Consider the following 27410-nt stretch of genomic DNA (forward strand, 5'->3'; position numbering starts at 1 on the left):
AAAGGGTTTGGTCCTGACTCGATTCTAAGTGTCCCTAATCTTTAAATTTCCAACCGCGACATTGCCCATAGAAGGTAACGGGAACCTGCGGTTGTGTTTACACACTGCGCACAGTCCCCGTGGGTCCCCTGTGTCACTACCTTGGGTGGTTCCTTGGGGTCCCAGCGATTCTACAGGCTCTAGGCCTTGTGTCTAGTTCAGTCGTGGTTCTTATACCACTTTTTTTGGTATATGGTTTGGTACGCCCCTAGGGCCCAAACATGTATTTGTGCTCTTACTGTTGATTGATAACTTGTAAATTAAGTACTTCGAACTCCAGTCTCATAAAGAGACTAGAGAGGTGTGTTTTTAACCTAAATACATATATTTTGAATGTATACCTGGTGTGGTTGTCCTTTCATTTGATCATTCAAGAGATTATAGACTGGTAAAACAAGCTGCTTTACATTCCTTCAAGACTCAGCCTGAAGGCTGCTCTCCATAGCTACCACTAGGATAGCTTTCAATAAAGGTTGTCTTTAACCAATTCACCATAAGGGGTTGTTTGGACTGATACAAGGTGCCCACTAGAACTAGTGGACAGCATATATCAGGCCACCTTCTCACAGCGGTCATCTGAGCCTACAGATTTTGGAGCAATTCAGGAAGCCTTTGCACTTCCTCTAGGGCATGGGGAATCATGACTTGTCATTGCTCTGGAAGTGGAGTTGTTTGGTCTTTGATCACTTTGAAACGTATTTGGGTGATTCTTGGAGGCATCCAGAAGATTGTCTTGTGTTTTTTGTGGAAAGGCGTGTTAGCCAAAGGCCATCTTTCAGGTTTGCCCTCCCCTCCCATCCAGGAGACCTCCTGCCTCCGCTCACTTGTTTTAAAGGAGCAAAAAGTGAATTTATCGTCTGCCTGTGAATTCCTGGCATTCCCGCACCACCCCTGCCATCTGCACAAGCCCTTATATATCTTTGCCTTCCAGCATCTCTGGTTACTTTATCTGCCAAAATTGGGTGTGTTAAGAAATTGGGTACATTCCAGCATGCAGGAATGCCCAAAACGCCCTTACATATAGGTATACACAAAATACATAATATACATTCAAAATCTGCATAAATAATATACAAAATAGGTATACACAAAACACTCCTAGTAGAACTAACTAGACCTGCATCTTTTTTCAACGTCCGCTATTGACGTAAGAATCAATGCTACTTATGCATCTTTTTGCTATTTATGTAGCAAAGTCTACTATTCAGATCCCCTTGTAGTACTGTCAGTTGCTTTGGAGCGCTACCCATGTTATTGCTACATGCATCACCAAATTGTACGTGTAGTGTGTATGATCCCTGTTCTTCAATATCTATTTGTGTGAAGGCAACAAGTGCTGCCTGCTGGCAGTATATACAACCGTATTTGAAAATTTTATATATTAAAAAAACAGGAGTAACTCGTGGTCAGGAGTGTTCCTCTGGAGCTCTTTCAGGTAGAGGTTGATTGGATCATGCACTGAGCATGAAAGGGTTTCTGTTGTTGCTCCTATTAAGTATATTGCTGGTTTGCTAACAATGTTCAGCCAAACAAGAAACTTGGACTACTAGAGAACAGTTGACGGATTTGTGGAGGAAACTTGAGTTACCGAGGCCTTCCAGCCTCCCATCCTTAGTGAACAGGTCCTCCCCCCCCCCCCCCCCCCCCCCCCCCCCTATTTGGCCAAGAGGATGTTCTTCTTACAACCATGCTCGATATTAGGCCATCTCTTGCGGAAGCAGGAGGGTTTGAGTCGTTCATATCAAGCTGATGCTCAACGGTAAGTAGTTTGATGCTGGAGCTCTCATGTTAGCCTCTAGAAGCATCGCTCGCGTTCAGCAGCCAGAAGGGTTGGACTTGCCTGTAGGTCAATCTGGCAGTTCCTGCGGTTCTGGTCTCATAGATCAATGTATGGGCTGGCTTTGGGGATGCTTATCAGTCGATTTTATGGTCTGGGGGCCGATTTTGATTGTTGATTTGATATTTCCACAAACCTTGCCTGCAGCAAGCAAAAATGTATAGTCTTCCATACTTCTGAAAATAAGTATACTGCTTGTATTTACAACTTTAAAACTGTCTTGATTTGCAAATGGGCGGCATGTTTTTAGCCAACTGAGTCGCTAATGGGGGTGGTGGGGAGCAATTTGGTAGCAGGGCAGGTTTTCGGTTCTAGCCCGACCTCGACCATCAGAAGCAATCAGAAAGCAGTATCTTAATCTTTGACCTCAGGAACTCCGATTTAGTGCAAACTAACAAGATTCCTAGAACTTTCTCAAGAGTAGACCATTCTCCAAGCACTTCCTCTCTCTAGCTTGAAATGATCTGAATTGGACTAGAATGATTGCTGCCCTAGTGTCAAGACTTTAGATTCATCGGGCACCCCCACATTTTGGTACAGAACAAACTCTGGTTTTGTAAAAATAAAGGTACGGAGTGGCGATATGAGGGAAAGGGGCTTGGGGAAGGTGACACCGATGGAGACCCGGAACGAGATGAGTGAAATTGTGTGCAATGTCTTGATCTGTGACTGCTTCTTAATTTTACTGCACATCCGTACAGTTGATTCTTCACCAGTATTACAGCAGCTCTTTTCAAACCCTATTTAGTCAAGTTCATCAGTTACTCTAGATGGGTTATCAGGTTATCTTTACCACTTAATCTGAACGGTCTGCAAATAAGGTATCTATCAAAATATTTAATTAACACTTAAGAGCCAACAATTTATTCAGTAAACTTAGTTGATCCTATCTTGCAAGTTTCCTTTCAGTGTAGAACCTGTTTCCTCACAGATCTAACAGTACAAGATGTAGTCTTCATCAGTACTCATGTCCTATAATAGTTTTTAGGTCTCACCTGACCCAGCGCATGCGCTGGTCTGGCGAGACGTATTGAGAGGGCTCCAAAAAGGGCTACCAGGCCAGCCTAGAGCTACAGTGCATGTGTGCGGGCGCGCGCGCCGAGCTTGACCGCGATCACTTTCGCGGCCGCATGACCGCTTGGCATAGCCAATAGGTCTCGCTTTTGGGACCTTATAAGTATTTAGTTATGCAACTGTTGCATGGCTAAACACTTATAAGGTCCCAAAGGCGAGACCTATTGGCTATGCCAATGCTTGTTTAGCTTCCAGGTGGTTTTCCCTATCTTTTTCCCTGTGGGAGGGATGTACTCCGCCTGCTGTAGTGTCCCAATCAAATGCCCTACATCTGAGGGCTCGAAAGGTCTCCAAAGATAACAACTGCAATGCACTGTACTTGACGAGGTTTATCAGAACGATGCACCATTAACTGTCTGTCTTTCAGCCACAGCACTAAATTATAAAACAGAGAAAAAGACTTGCTTTAACGGGATCAAGTGTGATCTCCTGTACACCACTAAAATCTGGGATAGTCCCCGTTGACTGCCTTAATCTATCCCTCAGATCACGAGAATAACATGAATTCAAAGTTCCAGCAATCACTAAAGTCCCCGGGTGCATCAAGAATAGGCTTGGGCGAAATTTGTTACTTTTGTCACACGAAACAGCTAATGCATCCTAGCATTTAAATTGTACGCAAAGACTCATTTTGCACGAAAATATAGCACAAATGTCACTTTTACATTTCATATAGCCTTGTGTAATTTTTTTAGAAATTTCCCATAATTGCACAAAAGAAAATGTCTTGGATTTGGCACACCCCTAGTCTAACAGTCACACTTTAACATCACAAGTGGAGACTGCTCAGCTCATTCATCTGGCTTCTAAAGTGCTCAAGTGTGAGCATCTGAGTCGGGTCTCGCGTTCATGGGTACAAGTTTTAAGGAAACCAAGGAGACCGCACTAGCATAATTTACACATCACATATGACTGGAATCTGGCAAACTTGTGCAAGACATGACCACACGGGCCAAAGTGTGTTTGGTTATGCATAGACTGGCATCCCTAAGGCGCTTCATCAAGAGCTCCACTGACATTTAATTATACCTGTCCTTAGTTATAAATCTTTAGTTTTAAATCTCAAGAACAAGGCATAACTGACATCCATTTTATGAAAATCGAATCCACAAAAAAATAATGCACATAACTAAAGAAAGGGAAATAGTTTGGAAAAGATACAGAATCCAAACGACTAGAAGATAAATAGGATCAGTGGGAAGCATCTCTGTGTGTCAAGGACAACACCCTGGGTATGGTTAAACCTGAGCAAAGCAAAAATATATATAATTTGTCATGATCAAAATAAAGAGTCCTACATGTGACAACTCAAAATGGGAACCCATTAACTTCAAAAGTTCACCTCAGCACTTGCTTGGAGTTTGAGCACTACAGGAAGCAAACGTTTGGATGTTACTTTTTTCAAATTTGAAAACATAAGTGACTGACGTCAGTAGTCAGAAGGTGATCTAGGAAAAAACAAATCCGATTCTAAGTAAAATGATGAGGCACCCCTCCTTTCCCTGTGAACAGGAGGTTGATTTGCTGCTGTGCCGGAAATGGACAGTGCTGACCGCTGAAAAGGTCAGAGTACAGCATTGATCTGGTTTATATAAGACCTATGGGTCTGATTGCTGCCCCACACCTCAGTTTTATGAATATTATTCCATGACTCCTTGCATTGGTGGGGTCTGGCACAGGCCCGACTGCTCAAAAAGGAACTGGATGTCAGTTGTATATTTACTGAGTGTGAAGAACCGGAGTTTAACCCAGCGGCGTCAGGGGCACGCCTAAGATCTTCGAGTTCACCTGTCTTGGTATACAGAGACACGGAATACTTCTGGATGGCATCAGAGACCAAGTTTATTAGCTGCAGCTAGTAACAGTGATCCTAGAAATACATCACGGTGTAAATTCTCAGGAGACTGCTCATTTTACTAAGGCGAGATGTCTCCTTTCATACCCAATATTCACATTAGAAATGTACACCCACTGCACAAAATTCTAGCCAATAAGGTACATTTTCAAACAAAGTGTCACATAACAAAAACTCAATTTACAGTATCCCAACCCAAAAGTTAATTATTAGGAATGTCCCAAATTCAATCTCCACAAGCCGGACAAACCTATAATTGAAAGCATAACCCATGTAATGAAGAAACATAAAAAAAGAAACGGTAACAGATGCTGAACAAGATAAGGCATGTGCAAGGAAACTAAAAGTTAACAATGTCCTGAACATTGATTGGCAATCTCAGACAAAGATCGATCAGGGAAATTGGCTTTGCGGGGTCAGTTTCAGGTGCAGAGGTCAGTTCCTTACAGTTCATTTCAGAGTCAAAAAGAAACCTAGTTAATGTATACATGCACTAAGAAGGCCAGGCCACTTTATTCGCCAGGCTACCTTCACAGGCCTACGTGAGGGCAACACAAAATGGTGGCACAGAACAAAATGGAGTCAGACTCGAGAATTACAGAACCTCAGACCCTCCTTTTGCCATTACGTAGGCAATAACCTAAGACTCATGTTAATCTGAATCTAGGTCTATGTCGATATTCATTAGGTCATCAAGGTGTTGCTGTAGCATCATCTTATTATTCTCTACGGACAGGTCTCCGAACACACATAGTAGCACAAAGACTATAAATGGCGGGACCACACTGGATGCAAAGACAACAAGAGAAAAGGATGGTTAAACCCATACCAAGGAATGTCAAAATCTTCAATCCCCATTTGGACAGCAGTCCCCAAAACCATCCTGTCAATGACCAGTCTCCTTCGTCTACATGGATAGACTCAGAGATTTTATACAACCTAGAGATGGCTTGGTACACTGTAGGGGCATTATCTGGTATGTAAACACAGCAACTGGATCCAATCAATTTACATACTCCTCCTCGATCTGCAAGTATGATGTCTAATACCATACGGTTCTGCAAAGTCATAAGGCGGTCCGCTTGAAGCTCAGCTGTAACATTACTAAGAGCCCCTGCTGTCTCATTAATAGTAGCTTCAACAACCCGGACAAGCTGTCGAATATGTCTACTATTGATCATAGGACCCCAAAAGGGCAAGAAGCCCTTGAAGAAATCTCCTACTTCGTGTGCTGCGGTATCTTCCTTATTGAAGACACCTCTACCATATCTCGTTCTATGATAGTCTGAAACAGTAGTGTATGTAGGGGGAAGTAGAAACGCCACATAACACGTTCCTGAAAAATCAGGTGGCAACCATGTGTAGGCTCTGTCATGACAAACAAAATATGTGCCTTTAGCTGGCACAAACAGTGGAGAAGTCTGAGATGAATAGACATAGGTTTGAGCACACACACTCTTACCTAGCTGAGCTTTCGAATTCCGACCATTACCTTGAAAACAAAAGTGGCCTCTGTGGGGTACAATCCAAATAGGGGGAGACCTTTTCGTCTCTCCTTCTCTGTCAAACTGGTACTATATCCAGTCGCGTTCCAACCAATGTAAGCCTGCACCTCATCCTTAGGGATAGAATTATATGCATCAATATCTCGGATCATAGCTACTATTCCCCTTATTAAGGCACTATTGCTCGAGTTATCTTTAAGGGAACGTAAGGGGCGTACCTCATTTGCATAGATAAACATGGTCTGAAAAGCCCACACAGACCCATTAAAAGAAAAAGGCAAAACCAAAGATGGCATACCTTTATCTGTCGTATGAGGCATAAGACCACAAACCCAACAATTAGTGGTATTTACTACTAACTGATACTGATGCAACAACTGTATAAACGAGTTGTTGACAAATTCTGATCTCCTTGTCTGTTCATGTTCAGGCAACGTATAAAACTGGTGCAAAGAAACAGTAGTGAAAGAAAGCATAGGTTGGGAGGTGGGTGCAGATGTCTGTTGTGTAGCATAGACAGTCCAACCCACACAAGCTAATGTGATACTTAAAAACATCAAAAAGCACAATATTATAAAACATTTGCTATGTATCAATGTACAAAATCTTGTCTTAAGATCTATTCTCTCAACATCTCTTTCAGTTACAACAGACTCCATCCTCTAACGTGCTGCTCGCGGCAATTTTCCTTCTTCACTGAAGTGTGCGTCCAGGTGTCCTAGACGTCCCTAGAACCGCAGACCTTTCGTCAATACGCGGGCCACCCCTTAAGTTCTTATACCGCGACCCTGCAGCTGAACCCGGATGGTGGTTCGAAAAAGAAAAAGAAAAATAGTCTCTTGTCTGAAAGAGTGTAATTCACAAAAAAATTCAAATTTTATTTGTCCTTTTTAGACCTTAAGTTGTAGCGTTCTTTACCAGGCACAGTTTGATCCTGAAAGATTGTCTCTGGGTGCGTAGTATCAAGTCTCAAACACGGCGGCACAGCTTCTTGCAAGACTTTATCATCCGCACGTTCTGACTGAGTCCATTCCAGACGTGCATCGCTAAAAGGTACAAATCTCAGAACCCTTTCACTCTCGGAATCGGCAACACCTTCCCGGACCCACTTCTCGTACGGTAAGGGCAAAGGTATCTTCTTACAATGGGTACCATGTACCCAGTTTTTCTTGCCGAACACCTTAATAGCAGTCCGAGTTGATAACAGGACTTGGTATGTACCGGTCCATCTTGGTTCCAAATTCTTTGACCTCTGGAAATTCTTTGTTAGAACCCAGTCGCCAGGTTGAATCGTGTGGCCTGCATCTAAAGAAAAAGAAGGCAAAGTGTCATGGACCTGTTGGTGAAGAACACGCAATTTAGCAGTCAAATCATGTAAGTAGTCAACCAACATAGGGTACTCGATATCACTGTACTTCTTAGGCCTCGGCACACCCCAGACATTCGCCGGGCGTCCAAAAACAATCTCGTATGGGCTAAGTCCCACGCGAGAATGTACTGTCGTTCTCGTGGACAAAAGTGCCAATGGTAAGGCATCGGGCCATGTAAGACCAGAGCTCGCTTGCACTTTGGCCAACTTCAGCTTCAGAGTGCCATTATAGCACTCGACCAGGCCTGCTGACTGGGGGTGATTCGCAGCGTGAAATTCTTGTTTAATACCCAGACCCGCACATACTTTCTTCATAATCTGACCCACGAATTCACTTCCATTATCACTCCATACCATCCTCGGCAAGCCATATCTGGGAAAGAATTCTTTAAGCAAAACCTTGGCTGTAGACAAGGCAGTATTATCCTTTAGGGGGTAGGCCTCTCTCCATCTGGAAAAGGCACAAACAACCACAAGGACATACTTCAAGTTATTGCATCTTTCCATATGAATATAGTCTATCTGCAGCACCTCGAACGGATACGTTGGAGGAGCAAAATGACCCGCTGGAGTTGGGGTTCCCTTTCCAGGATTATGCATCAAGCAAATCATGCAGTGTTTAACCAAATTCTCAGCACACTTAGGAATTCCACCATTCTGCCATACCGGAGCCAACAACTTGCATATCCCTTTTGAACTAATGTGAGCCTACCCTTGAGCCATAGTAACCACCGGAAGCACATATGCATCCGGCAACAACCATCGCTGGTGCTCTGACAACTCAACCCAACAGCCTGTTGAATCCAACATTCCCGTACTCTCTCTCCACATACTCAATTCTTTCTCAGTAGCTTCTGCCTGAATCATCTTCACACTTTCTGTTGTATCTTCACACATTCCTCCTTCCACAACCCATCTGGCAGGACCTGCAACATACATCCGACTCGTCACATCTTTCGCCGTTTCTCTCGCTACTTCATCTGCAAACGCATTCCCTTGACCCACATCATCCGTAACCTTCTTATGTGCACTACACTTCACTATCGCAATTTGGGTCGGCAAAGTAAGTGATTCAAGAAGTTCACTCACTAATTGTCCATGCTGAATTTTCGTACCATGGGAAGTAAGAAATCCTCTCTCTTTCCACAAGCGACCAAAACTGTGAGCCACGCCAAATGCGTATTGGCTATCAGTATAAACATTCACTCTCTTTCCTTTTGACAGCACACATGCTCTAGTCAATGCTATCAACTCCGCTGCTTGCGCTGAATTCTGTGCAATACGTGCGGTTTCAACAATCGTGTGCAAAGTTGTGACAGCATATGCTGCAGTCGTCTCTCCATTCGGAAGCGTAAAGCACGAACCATTTACCCATAGGTTACCATCAGGATTCGAAAGAGGAGTATCTTTCAGATCAACTCTACCCTTCGTTTCCTCCTCTGTCTGGAGAAAACAGTCCTGCTATTCCTGAGCATTTGTCTCTACAAAAATCGGCAACAATGTAGCTGGATTCAATGTATTGCACCGCTTAATGTGCACATGGCTAGCCAAAAGCGTCAACTCATAACCTGACAAACGCGCACTGGTAAGATGTTGAGTCTTCGTTCTATTCAATAGGGTATCCACTGCATGTGGGACCATCACAATCAATGTATTATCCAATACCAAACCAGCAGACTGTCGGATAGAAACAGCCGCTGCCGCTGTAGCTCTTAGACAACTAGGCAACGCCCTAGCTACCGGATCTAAAGTAGCTGAAAAATACGCACATGGGTGCTGCTTGTCTCCAAATTGTTGCGTCAACACTGACAACGCACAACCTTCTCTCTCGTGTACATAAAGTGTAAAAGGTTTACTGTAGTCGGGGGTACCCAACACCGGAGCAGAACACAATGCATCACGCAATTCGGAAAAACTCTTCTGATATTCGTCAGACCAAGGAAGAGGGTGTGGTATGTCCATAAGAGTAAGTGCCAACAAAGGTTTCGCTAGCAAAGAAAAATTCGGAATCCACTGTCTACAATACGAGGTGATACCTAAGAAGGCACGCACCTCTCTCTGTGTGCATGGCACAGTCATTTGGGCAATCGCTTGAATACGCTCTGGGGTCAATCGCCTTCCCTCCTTCGACAAGAGATGACCTAAGTAGGTCACTTCTTGGCGGCAATACTGCAACTTCGAAGGTGACACTTTATGATGAAGGTCAGACAGGTGTCGCAACAAAGAAAGAGTAACTTCTTTCCAAATCTCTTCATCATCAGCAGCAACCAGCAGATCATCAACATACTGGATAAGAGTAACACCAGAAGGCAATGCAAGAGTATCAAGCTGAGTTTTCAAAGCCTGACTGTAAATGGAGAGACTCTCACAATAACCTTGAGGAGCGCGCTTAAACCGGAAACAGCGGCCTCCTAAAGAGAAGCCAAAAATATCCCTACTTTCCTCAACAATCGGAATACTGAAGAAAGCGTTCTTCAGATCAATAACGGAAAACCAAGCAGCTGAGGCAGGGATCATAGTCAATAAAGCAGTAATGTCTGGGACAACAGGAAACTGTGGCACAACGATCTTATTGACCTCTCGAAGGTCGATCACAAACCGATACACAGGTGGCTGAGAAGAGTCAGTATGCTTAAGGACAGGCAGAACAGGACTGTTGCACACTTTACCTCTTGTTTCTTCAACCACACCTTTCTCAACCAAATCATAGATAATCGCTAAAAGAGCTCTTTCACCATCCCTGGAAATTTTGTACTGGGGAATGCGAGGTAATTTAGCATTCAACTTAAGGGTAACAACATAGGGTGGAATCTGCAAGAGACCAACATCATTGGGACCTGTAGCCCAAAGTGTATCAGGGAGAGAACGCAGTTCCAGTGGAAGGCGATCCTTAGACAGATACATCGGGGAAATCACTTTCTTACCCACCGTAAGATGTACTCCCAAAGGAGAACAATGTAATGTCGCATGCAATCTTTTCAACAAGTCCAAACCAAACAGATTCTCGCCACAGCCCGTCGTTAGAATAAGGGGAGCCTGCAATTCACAAGGACCAATAGAAAGGGGCAAAGGACAAGAAACCGGATTACGAAATGGGGCGCCAGAAAATCCTACTGAAACATTGGTCAAGCCAGACAAAGGTGCGCCGGGGAGTTTAGAGTGCATGATAGAACTCTTTGCTCCACCAGTATCCAAAAGAAAAGGTTCTGCCACACCAGATGTAATCACCTCAGCATAAGGTCCACTCTGGTCTACTGGAACTGACACTACTCCCTCCCTTTGTCCATGGCTGTCCTAACTATCATTAAAACCAGCACTCTCACTTCCAACATAATAATCATCAGTGTAGTACTGAGCGGACTGGACGGTCGGAACATTCTGTTGGTCAAAATAATTCATAGAATTCTGAGGGGAAAAGGAACGTTCATTCTGGGGAAACGTACCACGTCCCCTACCCCTAGGTACTTGTTGGAAACCACCACGACCTCTCAGACCAGACATTCCATTCGCACGCTGTAGCAAGATCGGGCAACTATTCTTGAAGTGACCTTCTTCTTTACAATAAGCACACTGATTAGCGCCTAACGGGAGTCGCGAAGCAAAAGACTCAGGCTTCTGCAACAGTTTCTGAAACTGTGGGGGTTGCTGAAACTGGGAAGGTTGCTGAAACTGACGCTGATTAGGGCGAGGCGGATAAGCCTGCTGCAGAAGAACTTTCGTTTTTAATTCTCTAGTCTTCTTCTCTACTTTATCCTTCTCATCTTTATCTCTATTCTCATAGTATTGTGCAGTAGCCAATATCTGAGCCGAAGAAGAAACAGCCCATGAACTCTGAGTCCTTTAACTTATTAGAAAGTTCAGGAAGTAAATTAAAAACAAACTTATCTACAAACAACCTCTGACCACCTTCTGTACTCATATCCTGACCACTATGATCAATGAATCTTTCCTCAAACCTAGTGAAGAAATCAGACACACTCTCGTCTTTCTTTTGTTTACATGCTGCTAACTTGTCCTAATTCACCCGCAGAGGAGGCATCATAGTTTTCATTAAATTAATGATCCTACCAGGTAGTTCTGCAACTAAGGGTTCAGGTTTGGCACCTCTTACCTGCCGACCATCTGCAGCAGTAATATTAACCCACGTATCTCCTAACTCTGGCACGTGATCCTCGTGACGGATCTTTGCCCACAAAGGTTAAGGAACTACATTACCCATCAACATATCTACGTCAGCTAAATTCATAACACACGCATCAACTGTCTGAGACAACTCCTTATAATAACCAGCAGGATTTGTACTTGTCCCAATTCACCCGCAGAGGAGGCATAATAGTTTTCATTAAATTAATGATCCTACCAGGTAGTTCTGCAACTAAGGGTTCAGGTTTGGCACCTCCTACCTGCCGACCATCTGCAGCAGTAATATTAACCAACGTATCTCCTAACTCTGGCGCGTGATCCTCGTGACGGATCTTCGCCCACAAAGGTTGAGGAACTACATTACCTATCAACATATCTACGTCAGCTAAATTCATAACACACGCATCAACTGTCTGAGACAACTCCTTATAATAACCAGCAGGATTTTTACAGGGGTCAGGCAAAGTCTGCTTAAGAGCCAGGACCTCAGCTCTCTTCCAAGGGACATGCACCCACACTCGCTGAAAATGAGCCGGTGCAGCCGCAATACCATGAGCGGCATCAGCCACAACTGCCTCTCTCCATACAGGGGGAACCTCCCTCATAGGATACTGCTTCACTTTTCTCTGAATAGAAGGGTCAGGTTCGAACAATGACTGAGGTGGAAGTCTAGACCTAAAAGTAAGTAGTGTCTCTACCGCTTCCTCAACATCGGAACCCACTATCGTTCCTTTAGCAAATTCAGACTGAACATTAAGCAATTCCAGTGGAATTGAACCCAACTCATTATCTTCCCACTCCTGACGAAGGAAGGTACACATGACATCAAAAACATACATTTGTTTTGGTGCCTCCCACTGTAGGAAGATATCCATAACCACTTGTGGACTGTACTTGGAGGTATTCGAAACCCATCTACGAGCAAGGAGATCTAACACTGCCCGCTCTTCGGGACCAGGGAGCTGACTACGTCTCTGCTTACGTTCAGAAACAGGGGTCATATTCAGTGACCCAAAGAAAGGAGACAAAAGACTAGTGACCGTCTCAGTCATTCGTTGCCGAGCAGAAGGAGAAGAGGTTGACATGAGGACAGGAGACAAAGTGTTTTGAGGTGACAGAGACGTAGGGACAGAAATAAGAGAAGTCGAAGATAAAGGAGTGTAAGGCAAAGGAGTTTGAGGCAAGGCTGGCGGCCCTGGAGGGGGCTGCGCCGGGGGATGAAGAACCACCTGTGAAGCAACGGGTGGCTGAACTACAACAGGGGGTTGAACGACAACAAGGGGTGCAACAACTGGAGGTAACGAAGGTGCAGTAGCACCCTGCACATAAGGGGGTGGTAATCTCAGTAAATGTGACATCAAAGGATCCTTTTCAGGGTCTACAGTCACATTTGAAAGGGGAGGTGGCAAAGCCGGGTAACATTTGTCACTGGCCATGCAATGTTGTCTATCTGACACTTCAATCGCACGATCTTCTTCATCATCCTTAAACTGCCTAGCAGCTTGCATTACCGATATATTCCTTTCCTTCCTATCTCTCTTAGCTTGCTTAATTTCTTGCTGTTTGGCTTCCTTACGCCAAAGGCGGAAAGAGTCAAACATCGCCGGCCGGGCTTTCTTCTTAAATAGTGCAACTTCTAGGTTATCTAAAACATCTGATTCAAAACTACCATGTTGGGGCCATCGTAAAACACCATCTTTCCTTGTATAACGGACCCATACTTCATTAAAGGTAATGGGACCTACACCATGCTTTGAATAGAGCTCATAAGTTGGAGTTCCAACCGGAGGTATCGGATACGAGTCCTCCAATCGGGAATCCCTATTACAACTACAACAAAACCATTTCCTAAATTTGCTAAAACCAGGCATCTTTTAGCTCATTAGTCTTGCTTCAAACTTCAACTTATCAAAAATGATACTCGCAAATATATGAACCCCCCGGCTTCGACTATTGCAATGGCCGAATCAAAACCAAGAAACAAAACAAAGTCGTGGGAGCGACCCACTTATACTTAACCAAAATGTCTGTCACGCCACCAGAAGACCGTCTAACGTCTCGCCTTACAAATCATCACAAGAGGGTCCAAGACAGGGCGACAGTCAGGGCAGCAGTCCTTCGCAGCCGTCGGAAAGGGGAAGCCTCGCAGAAAAAAAATCTTCGGTCCACGTCGACATGCAGGGGTCGATGAAGTGGCAGCCGTCCTCCAGAATTTCCTAACGGGGCTCCTCACAATATTCGGGCTTGGACCAGTACCGCTGAAGTCGCACCACGTTGGGCGCCAGTTGAAGAACCGGGGTTTAACCCAGCGGCATCAGGGGCACGCCTAAGATCTTCGAGTTCACCTGTCTTGGTATACAGAGACACGGAATACTTCTGGATGGCATCAGAGACCAAGTTTATTAGCTGCAGCTAGTAACAGTGATCCTAGAAATACATCACGGTGTAAATTCTCAGGAGACTGCTCATTTTACTAAGGCGAGATGTCTCCTTTTATACCCAATATTCACATTATAAATGTACACCCACTGCACAAAATTCTAGCCAATAAGGTACATTTTCAAACAAAGTGTCACATAACAAAAACTCAATTTACAGTATCCCAACCCAAAAGTTAATTATTAGGAATGTCCCAAATTCAATCTCCACAAGCCGGACAAACCTATAATTGAAAGCATAACACATGTAATGAAGAAACATAAAAAAAGAAATGGTAACAGATGCTGAACAAGATAAGGCATGTGCAAGGAAACTAAAAGTTAACGATGTCCTGAACATTGATTGGCAATCTCAGACAAAGATCGATCAGGGAAATTGGCTTTGCGGGGTCAGTTTCAGGTGCAGAGGTCAGTTTCTTACAGTTCATTTCAGAGTCAAAAATAAACCTAGTTAATGTATACATGAACTAAGAAGGCCAGGCCACTTTATTCGCCAGGCTACCTTCACAGGCCTATGTGAGGGCAACACAAAATGGTGGCACAGAACAAAATGAAGTCAGACTCGAGAATTACAGAACCTCAAGTGAGCCTGCATCCTATATCTATAACTCTCCCCTCTCAAAGGGCCGTGGCCAAGGTCACTATACGCATAGCGCTCACTTGACTTTGCAACATGGACGCCTGCTCCTCAGAGCAGCCTGTCCCTCCTTATTATATGATGCAGTCGATTTCATGAATGGTAATAGGTTCATACCAGAACTCACCCTGTTAAGTAGGTTGCCATATTGAGAAAAACAGTCTAAGAAACCTAACGTTGATTGTGCGATACAAAATTTCTTTTAAACAAAAAAATTACTTCAAAACGTAGGAGATGGTATGATGCCCAAATACAATTTGTACTTCAGAAGCAATGTAACCGCTTCAGGTGTATAGAATACTACCCTCATCCAGGCCCCAATCAGATGATTCCTCATTATTAGGGGAGTCACACTGCTTGATGTCTTTAGTGAATGATTTAGACCCTCTAATGCGTACCTGTGAAGACTAGACCAGATACAGATGGAAAACCAACAGGCTTCAATGCGCCTACTGCATTACACCTATGCTAATTGCCCTAGCTGGGCCAATTTAAAATCTAATTGTGGAAGAAAAGCATATTGTCTGACACGTTACTAACAGATTATTAAAATAAGCTAATTTTAGAGAGCCAAATAGGTGTTATGATAACTGTTGTTGTGATGCAAAACCTCAAAATCTTTGCACAATCTTTGATGACACCACTGTTAATAACACTGACATTCAGCTAAGCAAAAATAATCATGAACTCCTCATGTGTCCAAGTCGGCAGATACACTACAATCGGCTTCATAAAGACCCTTAAAACAGATTGGAGCCTCCGTTACAAAATCTTGGGGGTGGTAATACAGAGCGTACACCAAAAATCTCAGTCGGTGTCTGCAGAACTCTGTTTATTAGTGTTAGAATTTGGCGATTTATGTACCTTTATGAACCGATTTTTCGCTATGATATGTTAGCATTTAGAAGGCTATGATTAACAGTAATCGCTAGGCCTGACGCTTGTCCCGAGGAGCCATGTTCATGATTCAAGCTTAGGTTAGCATTTGCGGCACCATTTTGTATTTTTAGGCCATGATTAGGTGGAAGCTGATTCAAGCCCCTTATTTCTGTATTTCTCACCTTGACAAACGACTGCTCAGCTATTTTTAATTTTTTTTATTTGTGTTCAAAGTTGTATTTCTATTCACTAATAAATAGACAATTTTGCATCTGCATGCCTACGTAGCCCTGCTCCCACGTTGGGAAGAGCCAGGCTCCACAAGGCAACCTTGAGCTAGTGATAACGTGTACGCGCCATGCAGGTGGCAGCCCATCCTTCTTTGCCTTCAATGTTCATGTACGGCTCAGGCCAGTAACTTTCCATTGGGGGCGTGGTTGAGGGTTGTCAGAAAAGTGAATACGGGTTACCAAGTGTTGGTGAATTGGTCCCCTCGACAGACATCTTCGGGTGCTGATCAGATTGGGCTCCACTGCAGAGTAATTTGCTAATAAACAAGTGTTTGTTTTCTCTACTGTCTGATCGACTCGTCACTTGTTTGGAAGGCTAATAGGTGGTCGTGAGTGACCCGGGTGACCGTAATTGGGTCACTTCCTTCATTAGCAAAACAGTACAAGAATGTTCTGAAAGAACAGTTGGATTTGTTATTTGAAGGAAGACCAAAGGAACATTTCCTGTTTAATAATGTTTGTTCAATGGTCAAGGGTGTTTTTTGGGTGGTCTGGGAACTTCTTAATATAATCTCCTTCTATTAAGGACTGTATCACATGCTAAAACAATCCTGTATTGAAGTGGATGGAAACCACTGCCCTCATCCTACTGGATCATTCGGCCGCCTTCAACACCTTCTCCCATCACACCCTAATCACGAGACTCCACGATGCTGGCATCGACAACAAGGCACTGAAGTGGATCCAGTCCTTCCTGACTGGCCGAGCACAGCGAGTCAGAATACCCCTGTTCCTCTCAGAACCTACAGAGATCCACTGCAGAGTGCCCCAGGGCTCCTCCCTGAGCTCCACCCTCTTCAACATCTACATGGCTCCCCTTGCAGCCATCATCACAAGCCACGGACTCAACATCGTCTCCTACACCGATGACACCCAGCTGATCATCTTCCTCACTAATGAACCCACAGCTGCCAGAATCAACTTTCACAACGGAATGAATGCAGTTGCTACCTGGATGCAAGACAGCTGCCTCAAGCTCAACTCTGACAATACTGAAGTACTCATCCTGGGACCCACCCCCTGAGCCTGGGACAACTCCTGGTGGCCTGCCGCACTAAGAACCCCTCTCACCCCTACAGACCACGCACGCAACCTCGGCATCATACAGGACTTCTCTCTCAATAAACCGCCAAATCAATGTCATCCTGTTTCCACACACACAGTCTGCTTCGAAAGACATTCAGATGGCTTCCCACAGAATCCAGAAAGATGGCCACTCATGCACTCATCACCAGTAGACTTGACTACGGCAACACACTCTATGCCGGCGTCACCCAGAAAGATCTCCGGACACTGCAGAACATCCAGAACACGGCAGCCAGATTGGTCCTCGACAGCCCCCCGCCGCAGCCACATGACGCAACACCTTTGACAACTCCACTGGCTCCCTATCAACAAGACAATCACCTTCAAGCTCCTCGCATGCCTATAAGGCCATCCACAACACAGGACCAGAATATCTCAACTACAGCCTTGCTTTCCACACACCGGCCAGACAACTCCGCTCCTCCAATCTCGCCCTGGCCACCGTCCCACGGATCCACAAGACCTGAACCGGAGGAAGATTGTTCGCCTACCTTGCTGCCAAGACCTGAAACACCCTACCCCTAGACCTCAGGCAATCCGGGTTGTTGACCCAGTTCAGGAAGGACCTCAAGACCTGTCTCTTCGACTGACCCGCCACACCCAGACGAATCAGCAGCTCCCCTCCCCAGCGCTTTGAGACCCACACGGGTGAGTAGCCGCGCTTTACAAGCCCTTGATTGATTGATGGAAAAAATATAAGCTGTAAGGATTGAGCTGAAATTTATATGTTCTGTAATCCAAGGCCTTAACAGTTCTCACACAGAGACGACACCACCCCATTTGTGGCCGAGAAACAAAACACATAATCCTCATTCGCCAGTGTAGTGTTGTGCTGGAAACTATTGGATCATGGGATCGCTGTTGCCAGGAATAAGAGGCTTATTTAGAGTTTTACGGACAGGATTCTCCGCAAAAAATGTGGTGGCATACACTGCCTGCCCAACTGAAGCCTCCCCCCTTTAGTTATTTGGGAGAACTGTCACATTTCCGACAGTGAAACCTATGCTAGCTTCCCCTGCAGAAACATTTGACTAATGACCTGATGGATATTAGACTGTTAGCCAAACCAGCCACCCTAATATACCTGACATCCATTTTATCCTGTTTGGGATTGCCAGCAAAATCCTGGTGGTCCTGAACAGGAAATAGGATTAATGACTATCACATGCAGGGAAAAGCGCCTAGCGCATCATTGTTAGTTTTTCAATTACAAACTCACGCTTTCAGAGCCATGGCTTCCTATTTGGTAGCCATGCGTGTCACTAGGGACATGGCTGCCTCCACAATTCCCACCAGAGGTATTCTGGTGGCTGACATCTGCCAGCGATCATATGGTTATCCCTCCGTATGCTTGCTTACAGTAGCTGCTGCTACAAGACACAGGTATTGGGGCAGGGGCGGGAGCTGAGAGGTGGGGGGAACGAAAAAAGTTTAAAAAATAAAATAAAATAGAAAAGCACTTACCTGTGACGGACGGCTGCCGCCACCTCTCCACCGTCCTCTTCTTCCTGGCTCCGGTCCCGCCGCAAACTGCAGGAAGCACCCGGCTCCCAGTGCAATGCAGCATTGTGATTGGTGTAAGCGCCATGTATCGGTGCTCAGCCTAGGAATGGGGACCTGGGCATGTTCTCCACACAGGCAGTAAAGCAGCCTGCATGGAGAAGAGGCGAAGTGCGCTTGAATGTTTGGCAGGTCTGAGAGGGCCGGCCAAAGAGTCATGTGCACTTTGGAGTGGGCAAACCACTCCTTCCGTGGTCCTCTGTCTCCGGAGGAGCCCCACCCCAAATGCAAAGCTGCAGCAGAAAGAAACATAAAATGATAATAACTTGAGTTATATATGTTTCCTTTACTTCACTGCTACGAAGCAGTGGGGCGACGCTCCTCCGCTTAGCGGAGGGGCCGCCACTGTACTGGATTCTGCATCTTTCATAACATTCACAAGCTAAGGAAAGACCACAAACTGGCTGACTTCTTATTGAAATTTCCTATACCATGCACAGCATTTAAGCATTCAATCGCTGAAGAAAAAATGAAATGTACAGCAAGTATGCCCGGGGATCCTAGGCAGGGATGATCTTGTCAATTAAACTTGAGAAATCCCACACCGATTGCTGTGGCTCAAGGCATTCACACAGAGGCTTGAAGGGACCCTAATCAAAATAAGAGGGTTCCCAAAGGCAGCAACATGGCAGAAACAAAGGCAAATTGACACGTTGATGAGATGCTTAGAAGATAGGTTATTGTTCTGAAGAACCAGACAGATAGTGCCAGAGACCCTAAAAAAAGCATGTCTCGGACCTTGCTCATAAAGGACACAGGGATAGTATCCAACAAACGACTGCGCAGTCAAAAGTTCTAGTTCTCATTTCAGAACAGGAAAGTAAAGCAATCTTCAGCACCTGTCCTACCTGACAGTGCACCCGAGCCTTAAAAAATGTCTCCATTAGGAAAGGGTATACAGAAGGACGTTGCAATTAACTATTTTGGTCGGCTCCCAACTGAACAACATCATCTTGTCATCATGGATCAATGCTCCCAGTTTGCCAAAGTTATGACAGGGCTCAGACCCTCCAATGATTTTGTCATGCCAGCTCTGAACAAAGAGCTGATGGACTGAGCGCTGAATTTGACACTCGCCCCCAGTCACAGATCTGGGTTGAATCCATCCTCGTTCTTTAACTCACTTCGCCATCTCAGTTCAGACCCAGCTATATGCAAATCAGTCTTGACCCTGTTAATTATGGGAACAGTCCAGCACGAAATGCCAAGCCAGGTATTCCCTGGACTGGACACAAGCATCCTGGGACCAGTTTTGGGGTAACACCTCTCATCAGCCAGGCTAGTTTGAATCCAGTGGCAAAGTGAGCAAGGGACCCATGTCTGGGCATACCCTGCCAACTTAGGGCGAACAAAGCAAACACAAGGAGATGATAGATGGAGCTCTGAAACTTTTCAGACACTCGCACCCAGTCACAGATCTGGGTTGAATCCATCATGGTTCCTTACCCAGTTCAGACCCAGCCGTATGTAAATCAGTCTTGACCCTGTCCCTCATGGGTATAGTCCAGCCCAAACTGCCAAGCCAGGTCTTCCCTGGCCTGGAAACTAGCATTCTGGGACCAGCTTCGGGCTAAAACTCCTCATCAGCCAGGTCAGCTTGAATCCAGTGGCAAAATGAGCAAGGGACCCACGTCTGGGCATACACTGCCAACATAACGCTCACTTGGCCACCTGAGTTCAGACCCAGCCATATGCAAATCAGCCTTAATCCTGTCCCTCATGTCGGCGCTGAGCAACATAAGTTCCAGGTTCGGAATAGGTGAGGTCTTCAAATGGTGCAATGACTGTTTTTTTCCATGGAAATTAATTCAGAGGGTTTGCAAAATATATGGGCTTCCATTCTTGCAAAATCGCTCCCCTCTGATTGCAAGTGAAAGGCATTGTGCAGAAGAATGGCCTTTTGAGAACACCCTCCCCATCCGCCTATGGCAGACCGAAGACCTTCTATCCTTCAGGAGACTCCTCAAGACCTGGCTATTCGAACAGTAGCAGGATCCCCCCCCCTCCGCCCCCCCCAGCGCCTTGAGAACCTCACAGGTATGTAGTGCGCTTTACAAATGCTATGATTGATTGAGAGGTAGAAAAGCATGCATCACCCTCAAAATAAATGATCATTGTATTTAATGCACCAGCAGGTGCTTGTTTGTTGGTGGGGATTTATGGCATCTTACGTTTCAAAAAGCCTTGTTTTGTTGAGTCAAAAGGTGTCCCAAATGCTGATCCTTTCTTTCACTCCGTCTATGATCTGTCAATGATGCTCAGTGGAACACCTTGTGAGACCCTTCACAACAGTAATGGTATGGATGTTGAAAATCTTTCTGAGGATGATCACACACTTGATAATTGGATTCCTGAGACTGTTAACCCTAAACAATTCAACCCCCTCTCTCCTGAAACTACAGATATCTTTACCCACTGCAATCAAGCCTCCATCCAGCTCACAAATGTCATGGACTGAGCAGATGTCACTCAAGCCTCGAGTATGCCGTGGGAAATGCTGTATCACCATTTCTGATGTTCGTCTTCGAGTGCATACTTAGGAGAATGGACCAAGAGGAGACACAATGATTTGCTGAATAAGCTATCCGAGCTCAGGGGAGCTCATTGCAAACCCTCTGAACAATATTCTATACTTCATCAGTTCCTGATGATCCTAAAGCTTGCTTTTATATCTGCACAATGCTTGTCAGCGTCTCATTGGCAATCTTACATCAGCAGTTTCTGCAAATATTTCTGCTTGCTGCTGTTTGTCGGTTGATGTTTGAGGTGGCGATCCGGAAGAAGACGTGCTCCTGGCTTGCCATCTTCTACCAGTTGTCCTCTTGTATGCTCACACTTGTATCTTGCTGGTGAAGCACCCTCTTCACCTGCTTGTCTTTGCATTTGATGTAAGAACTTTGCACTTTGGATGTGCAAGTGGTGTGGTGCTGGCAGAGAATGCAACTGCAGGAAAATCTGTATGGTGGACTCACCCCATGTACTGAGAATAGTAGTAACAGAGAATCGCAATAATAATAACATTTTCTAGAATATGGATTTTAGTTGCTCCCTTCCGAGGAAAAGGAGGACACATAAAATATGTGAGTAGGTTTGTGTAGGCTGTTAAGGTTTCAGAGAAAAGGGACAGTAACATTGAGGTTTTCAAACTTCTGTGATGTGATAAATATTATCTATGATGCAATGTTTCTTGAGTTTGAACAGCAGCTTTTTCAGAACGTTCCCAGACTAAATACAACTTCTAAAAACATGGTATACTAACGATAATTAAAACGCATTCAACACTAAGCGCAACTGATTAACTCATCAAGTATCTGATCGGCTGATATAGATCCACGACTCTAAGGTCAACCTTGCTGAAATCCAAGAAAGTTGTACAAGTCAGACAGGCAATGAATTCAAGGCAGTAAAGGACCGTTTGCATGCAAACCTCAAAGTGCTAATAATGCAGATTGAGAAGGAAAAATCAAATGAAACATGGTTAGGGTGACAGAAATAAAAAAATATTTTTGCCATACAAACTTTAGATCCCACAAAGCAAATAAAGATTTATAAGAGGCAATTGCAATCCTTCTTAATATATGGGATAAAGTACCTTCTGCCTTACATTATGAAGATATTGCAAGTCACCGCACAGTTCAGTGGTCATACAGTGAAACAAGGCAGAGTGCCAAGTTTATTTGTAAGATCATAGAACTCTGAGGTGTTTTGCAATATCCTTTTAACGTACGGTTGAAAGTGTTCCTTAGAATACCTAGTCACCACATCACACTTTCCACAAACCTCTTGACGTGCTCTTTCATATTAAAGAGATAGTATGTTTGCGGACATGGAGACTAAAGGAAGAAACTGTAGTGAAAAAGTAAACACACCAAAAAAGCAATTAGTATTTTCTTGCAAAGATATTTTAAAACCAGTTTAATGTAAAACAGATTTAAAAAATGATGTAGAAACACACATAATTTTCATTTTTCCTGTTATGGAAGACAGTGTAGAGAAAATAGACATGCTGCCATAAATATCTGGTTTCTGCAAATAACTGTTCATTTTGGAAAAGCAGATAAGAGGAATTAAAAACAGTTCTCATTTTCCTTGTTTAAACATATGTGACTTGCCTTTTACCATGGTTGCTGTCTATTGCAGAAGACATTGTGAAGTCTCAACACAGCTGTAATAACCTATTACTCTTGACCACGTAGTTCATTTCAGACATCACAAATTGACTGTAATAAGGAAAATAGAGGCGGGCGTTTATACAGGAATTGCAGGCTCCCAAGTATTACAAGAGATACATGCTCTAATGCTGAAATGTAACGTTAAAAGAACCATTAACCCAAACCCAACATGTATTTATATTTCTCTCAAAAAAGGCGTACTAAAACGACAAAACCAGTAGATACCCTGACTGAGAAGCTAGCACCCAAAGGGGAAGTTATTTTATAACCAGGGTGTTATGAAAGTCTTCCTTCCTGCATGAAAATACTCACTTGATTGAGAGTACCTTTGAGCTTGTGTACTATAAGACTTTATTAAAATGCATGAATTTAAATTAAAGAATGGAGCTAAAGGATTATAAAGAGGGTGTTCACTAATGCAGAGCAAACAGAAAGCATAGGTACATGCAACGGAAAAACATAAAAAGGCCTTTAACAGAAAAAGTGTCTAAACTCAAAACACAAAGAGAAGATTTGCTACATGCAGTCAAGCCTTCTCTGGACGATGTTAGGATGAAAATCATGATTCTCTGAATGAGTGGTTCTTAAACTTTTGGCTTATGTGAACCCCCACATAATCATTACTGGAATCCGGGTCTCCCTGCTGAATCATTATTGAAATTTAGAGACCCCCACCGAGTCATGACTGAAAAGCTGAGACCCCGGCCTAAGCAATTTCAATTATGTGAACCACAAAACGAAACAAAGAAATACAGAAAAATCATTGATCGGGGGGGGGGGGGGGGGGGCGATAAAATACAGGACAGAACTAATATAGCAAGGGTGTTTGCCAAACATTTTGAACGGGTATATATGTCTCTGCAGTCGTCTACTCAGGCGGAGGCGGCGTAACTGCTTGCTACTTTGCCGCTGCCTGTTTTAGACGCCCAAGACGTTGAGGAACTCAATGCTGCTTTGACAGCCGAAGAGGTATCTAAAGCAATTTGCTCTTTGCAGTCCGGCAAGGCCATGGGCCCGAGTGGTCTTCCAATTGAACTGTATAAATCAAATGCTACGACCATCGCCCCATTTTTAGTGCAAATGTATGAGGAGAGCCCGACTCGGGGTACTCTGCATGAGACGCAAAGACTAGCTAATATTGTAGTAATTTATAAAAAGTGTAAACCCCCCAAACAATGTAGCTCTTATCGGCCTATTTCCTTATTGGACCCTGAGGTTAAAATCCTAGCTAAGATTCTGGCACAACGTCTCTACCTGTGCCTCCTCAAATTAGTGCATCCTGATCAATCCGGCTTCATGCCTAACAGCCGCCGTCTATATGGTGTCCTGGGAAGAGCTTCCAATATACAGGAAGATTCCATTATTATGTCCCTTGATGCCAAAATGGCCTTTGACATGATCGAATGGCCCTTTCTGCTTGCTGCACTTGACAGATATGAATTCGGTGGTCAGTTTCTGTCTTGGGTGCGTCATCTTTACTCTGAGCCCCTGGCAAGGATTTCGGTACATGGAGCTCGTTCGGAACCCTTTGCGTTGGGTAAGGGCACAAGACAGGGTTGCCCGCTTTCGCCCCTGCTCTTTGCCTTGGCCCTGGAACCCCTGGCGTTCTGGATAAGGGTAGACCCCCTTGTTAGGGGCCTCAATAGGTCATTGGAGTGGACGGATAAGATTTCCCTCTATGCCGACAACAACTTGCTATACCTGGCTAAACCCCCCTTTTCTACTCTTAGAGTGCTACATATCTTTGCTCTCTTTCAAAAATATTCCGGCTACGTTATTAACTGGGATAAATCCCTAATTTATGTTTTGAGTGGGGACCCTCCGAGTTTACCAACAGGTAACAAATAGTAACAGACGGCTTTCAATACCTTGGAATATATATTACGCCGGATCCTCAGTTTTCTACGAGCGTAACTTGGTGCCCCCGCCTTCGAGCGGATATACTCCATTGGAAAACGTTACCCCTTACACTTTTAGGTAGAGCTGCCCTTTACAAGATGATGGTACTCCCGCGCTTTTTGTGTGCCCTGCAAAATACCCCATATTTGCTTTGGAACCAGGGTACTCACCATATTGCCCTCACTAAACTAATAAAAAGCTGGTATGATGGAGGCATTGCCCTACCCGCCATTAGCTCTTACTACTGGGCCACACAATAAGCTGTTCTGAATCACTGGGTTCATCGACCCATATCAGACCCAGCTTACAGAATGAACATACATAACATGCTTCCTGGTACTTGTCTAAGGGCCCTTTACGGGGGCAAGGTACACGTCTAGATTCACTCCCACGTCCTCTACTGTAGCCTTATAGCTCACAGCAGTATGTGTTCTGGGATGGAAAGACAAAATAACACAAGTTACTCCATTATTGGAAACAGCCCGTTTAGGTATGCTATCGAAACAACCAGGGCTCGACAAATGGAACTTGATTGGCCTCTCGAAAGTTGGAGACATGTGGGTAAAGGGTAGAGTTATTCCATTTAGCGACCTGTAAAGAGACTACCAATTGCATGAAAGGGAAACCTTCTGCTACCTCCAGGCCAGAAACACGTTGTGCAAAGCTATTCCGAAGGATTCGGATTGGCCGGTCTCCTTGCCTCTGGAAGAAAGATTTTTAGATGACTATCTCCCGGAAAGAGCCATCTCAATGACCTACCGTAAAATTCTCAATCGTACTCCAGACGCCCAGGAGAAAACACGTACAAAGTGGGCAGACGACTTAGGGGACTTGGATGACGACGACTGGCAGGAAGCATTGGCCTCCCCCCACAAAGTGGCGATCTCCTCTAGATTCAAACTTATCCACCTTAAATTGCTACATCGGGTCTACTACACCAGCTCTGTACTGGTCAAGATGGGGCTACTGGACTCCTCTGACTGTACCCGTGGGTGTGGTCATGTGGGTACCTACATACATCAATGGTGGCACTGCCCGATCCTCCAGAAGTATTGGGAGAAGGTTATCACTGGTATGTCCCGAATATGTAAGTCTCCGATTGATGTTTCCCCTCAGTTGTGTCTGTTAAAGATCTGGGATCCCACAGATCTGTTACGCACTGAGAAGTTGTGGGTTACTTTGGGCTGCATGGTGGCAAAGCGCAATATAGATAGAACATGGAAGGGAGGAATCCAGCCCAGATACACTGACTGGGAGTCGGATATCGATTGGTGCATGCAGGCGGAGAGGGTTGTCTACGAGAGTTGGGGTTGCCCGCATGAATGGACAAAAATCTGGGGCTCTTGGAATGAGAGTAGAGGTTTGTTGTGTTCTCCTGTCAGCCTCCCTCCTTGCCTTGTAGTTGATGAAGAAGAAATGTAATGAACCACAATATGGAACAATGTTATGTGCTTCTTGCAAGGTAACCCAGTGCCTGAACTTGTATTGTATATTGCTATTATTGAATGTTTTGATCGATGCATTGTACTGCACCTGTTTTGGTTGTATTTTTGTATTTTATGTTATTCTTTGAATAAAAAAGATTTTTTTTAAAAGAAATACAGAAACAAACATTCTTCAAACAAATGCACACATTTTGAAATATTTTATTTAATTCACAAATAAATATTTTAAAATTTTTATTTTAATGGGAAGGTTGGGATGGCCTAAATTGAGGCACTGCTCTCAAGAATCATGCTAAGAGTACCAACTTAATTTTTAGCTTCCTATTTCCAAATACTTCACATTTACAGAACATTTTAAAATGTTCAATTTCAATTTAGCTTCTTTACTTATATGCACTTTATTAATCTGTTAATATTATTTAATTTTCTAAGCAGTTACCGACCCCCATGAATAGGCATCACAGAACTCCAGGGATAGGTTAAAAACTACAGCCCTACATAGCCTGCAGCGGCGGCTGCTGCGCTATGGCGGAGGAGCGTTGCCCCACCTGCCAGCAGCCCAAAAAAATAAAAATAAAACGATAATAAACCCTTGTTGGCTGGGGTCGGGGCCAAGGGATGATAGGCTGGTGGACAAGGATTTTTCATTGCTGTTCAATGAGCATGATGGTCTGGTTGGCCGTCTCAGGCTGGCCAAATTGTCTTGGGCACTGAAGCTCTCTCCAACCCGAGCTGCGTTGCCGGGTTGGAAAGAGCAGGCATAGGCTCCCAGTCTAACTGGGAGCGCAAATAATCAGCGCTCAGGCCAATCCTGATGCTGCTTTCAGCAGCATGAACGCAGCATCAGGATAGGCTGCAGTGCACCCTGGGAGCCTGTGCCAGCAGAAGAGAGGGGAGCGACGCGGTTATGCGGCAGTTAAGTGTTTTATTTATTTATGCATTTGTCATCTGTCTGCCCCCACCCCTCCACTCTATCCACAATCCGGACACTACTAATAACCTGTAAAGCATATGATGTACAGGCCACAATAACTGTAGAAACTGATTTCTCACTACTCATCAGTCAAACACCTTTATTGAGTGTCTGCCGATCTGATCAACCAAGAATCCCTAAAGAGGAAGATACCAAGGCCTAAAAAGATTGAGATGTAAACTGACTCATAAGCAATCCAGGAAAGATCT

The 27410-nt window shown here is 44.4% G+C and overlaps 1 long non-coding RNA gene across 1 annotated transcript in view; it reads right to left on the reverse strand.

Annotated features, from left to right (window-relative positions):
- Positions 1-4775: 4775 nt before the first annotated feature.
- Positions 4776-27410, reverse strand: part of LOC146805711 (uncharacterized) — a 53838-nt gene continuing 31203 nt past the window's right edge. Inside the window, exons 2-3 of the long non-coding RNA XR_014967889.1 lie at positions 22825-22932; positions 4776-7615 (exon numbers count right to left, since the gene is read on the reverse strand). This is a non-coding gene — a long non-coding RNA (uncharacterized LOC146805711). The remainder of the gene's footprint in view (positions 7616-22824; positions 22933-27410) is intronic.

This window comes from Triturus cristatus, chromosome 8 (genome assembly GCF_964204655.1).
Source record: "Triturus cristatus chromosome 8, aTriCri1.1, whole genome shotgun sequence".
NCBI classification, from domain to species: domain Eukaryota; kingdom Metazoa; phylum Chordata; class Amphibia; order Caudata; family Salamandridae; genus Triturus; species Triturus cristatus.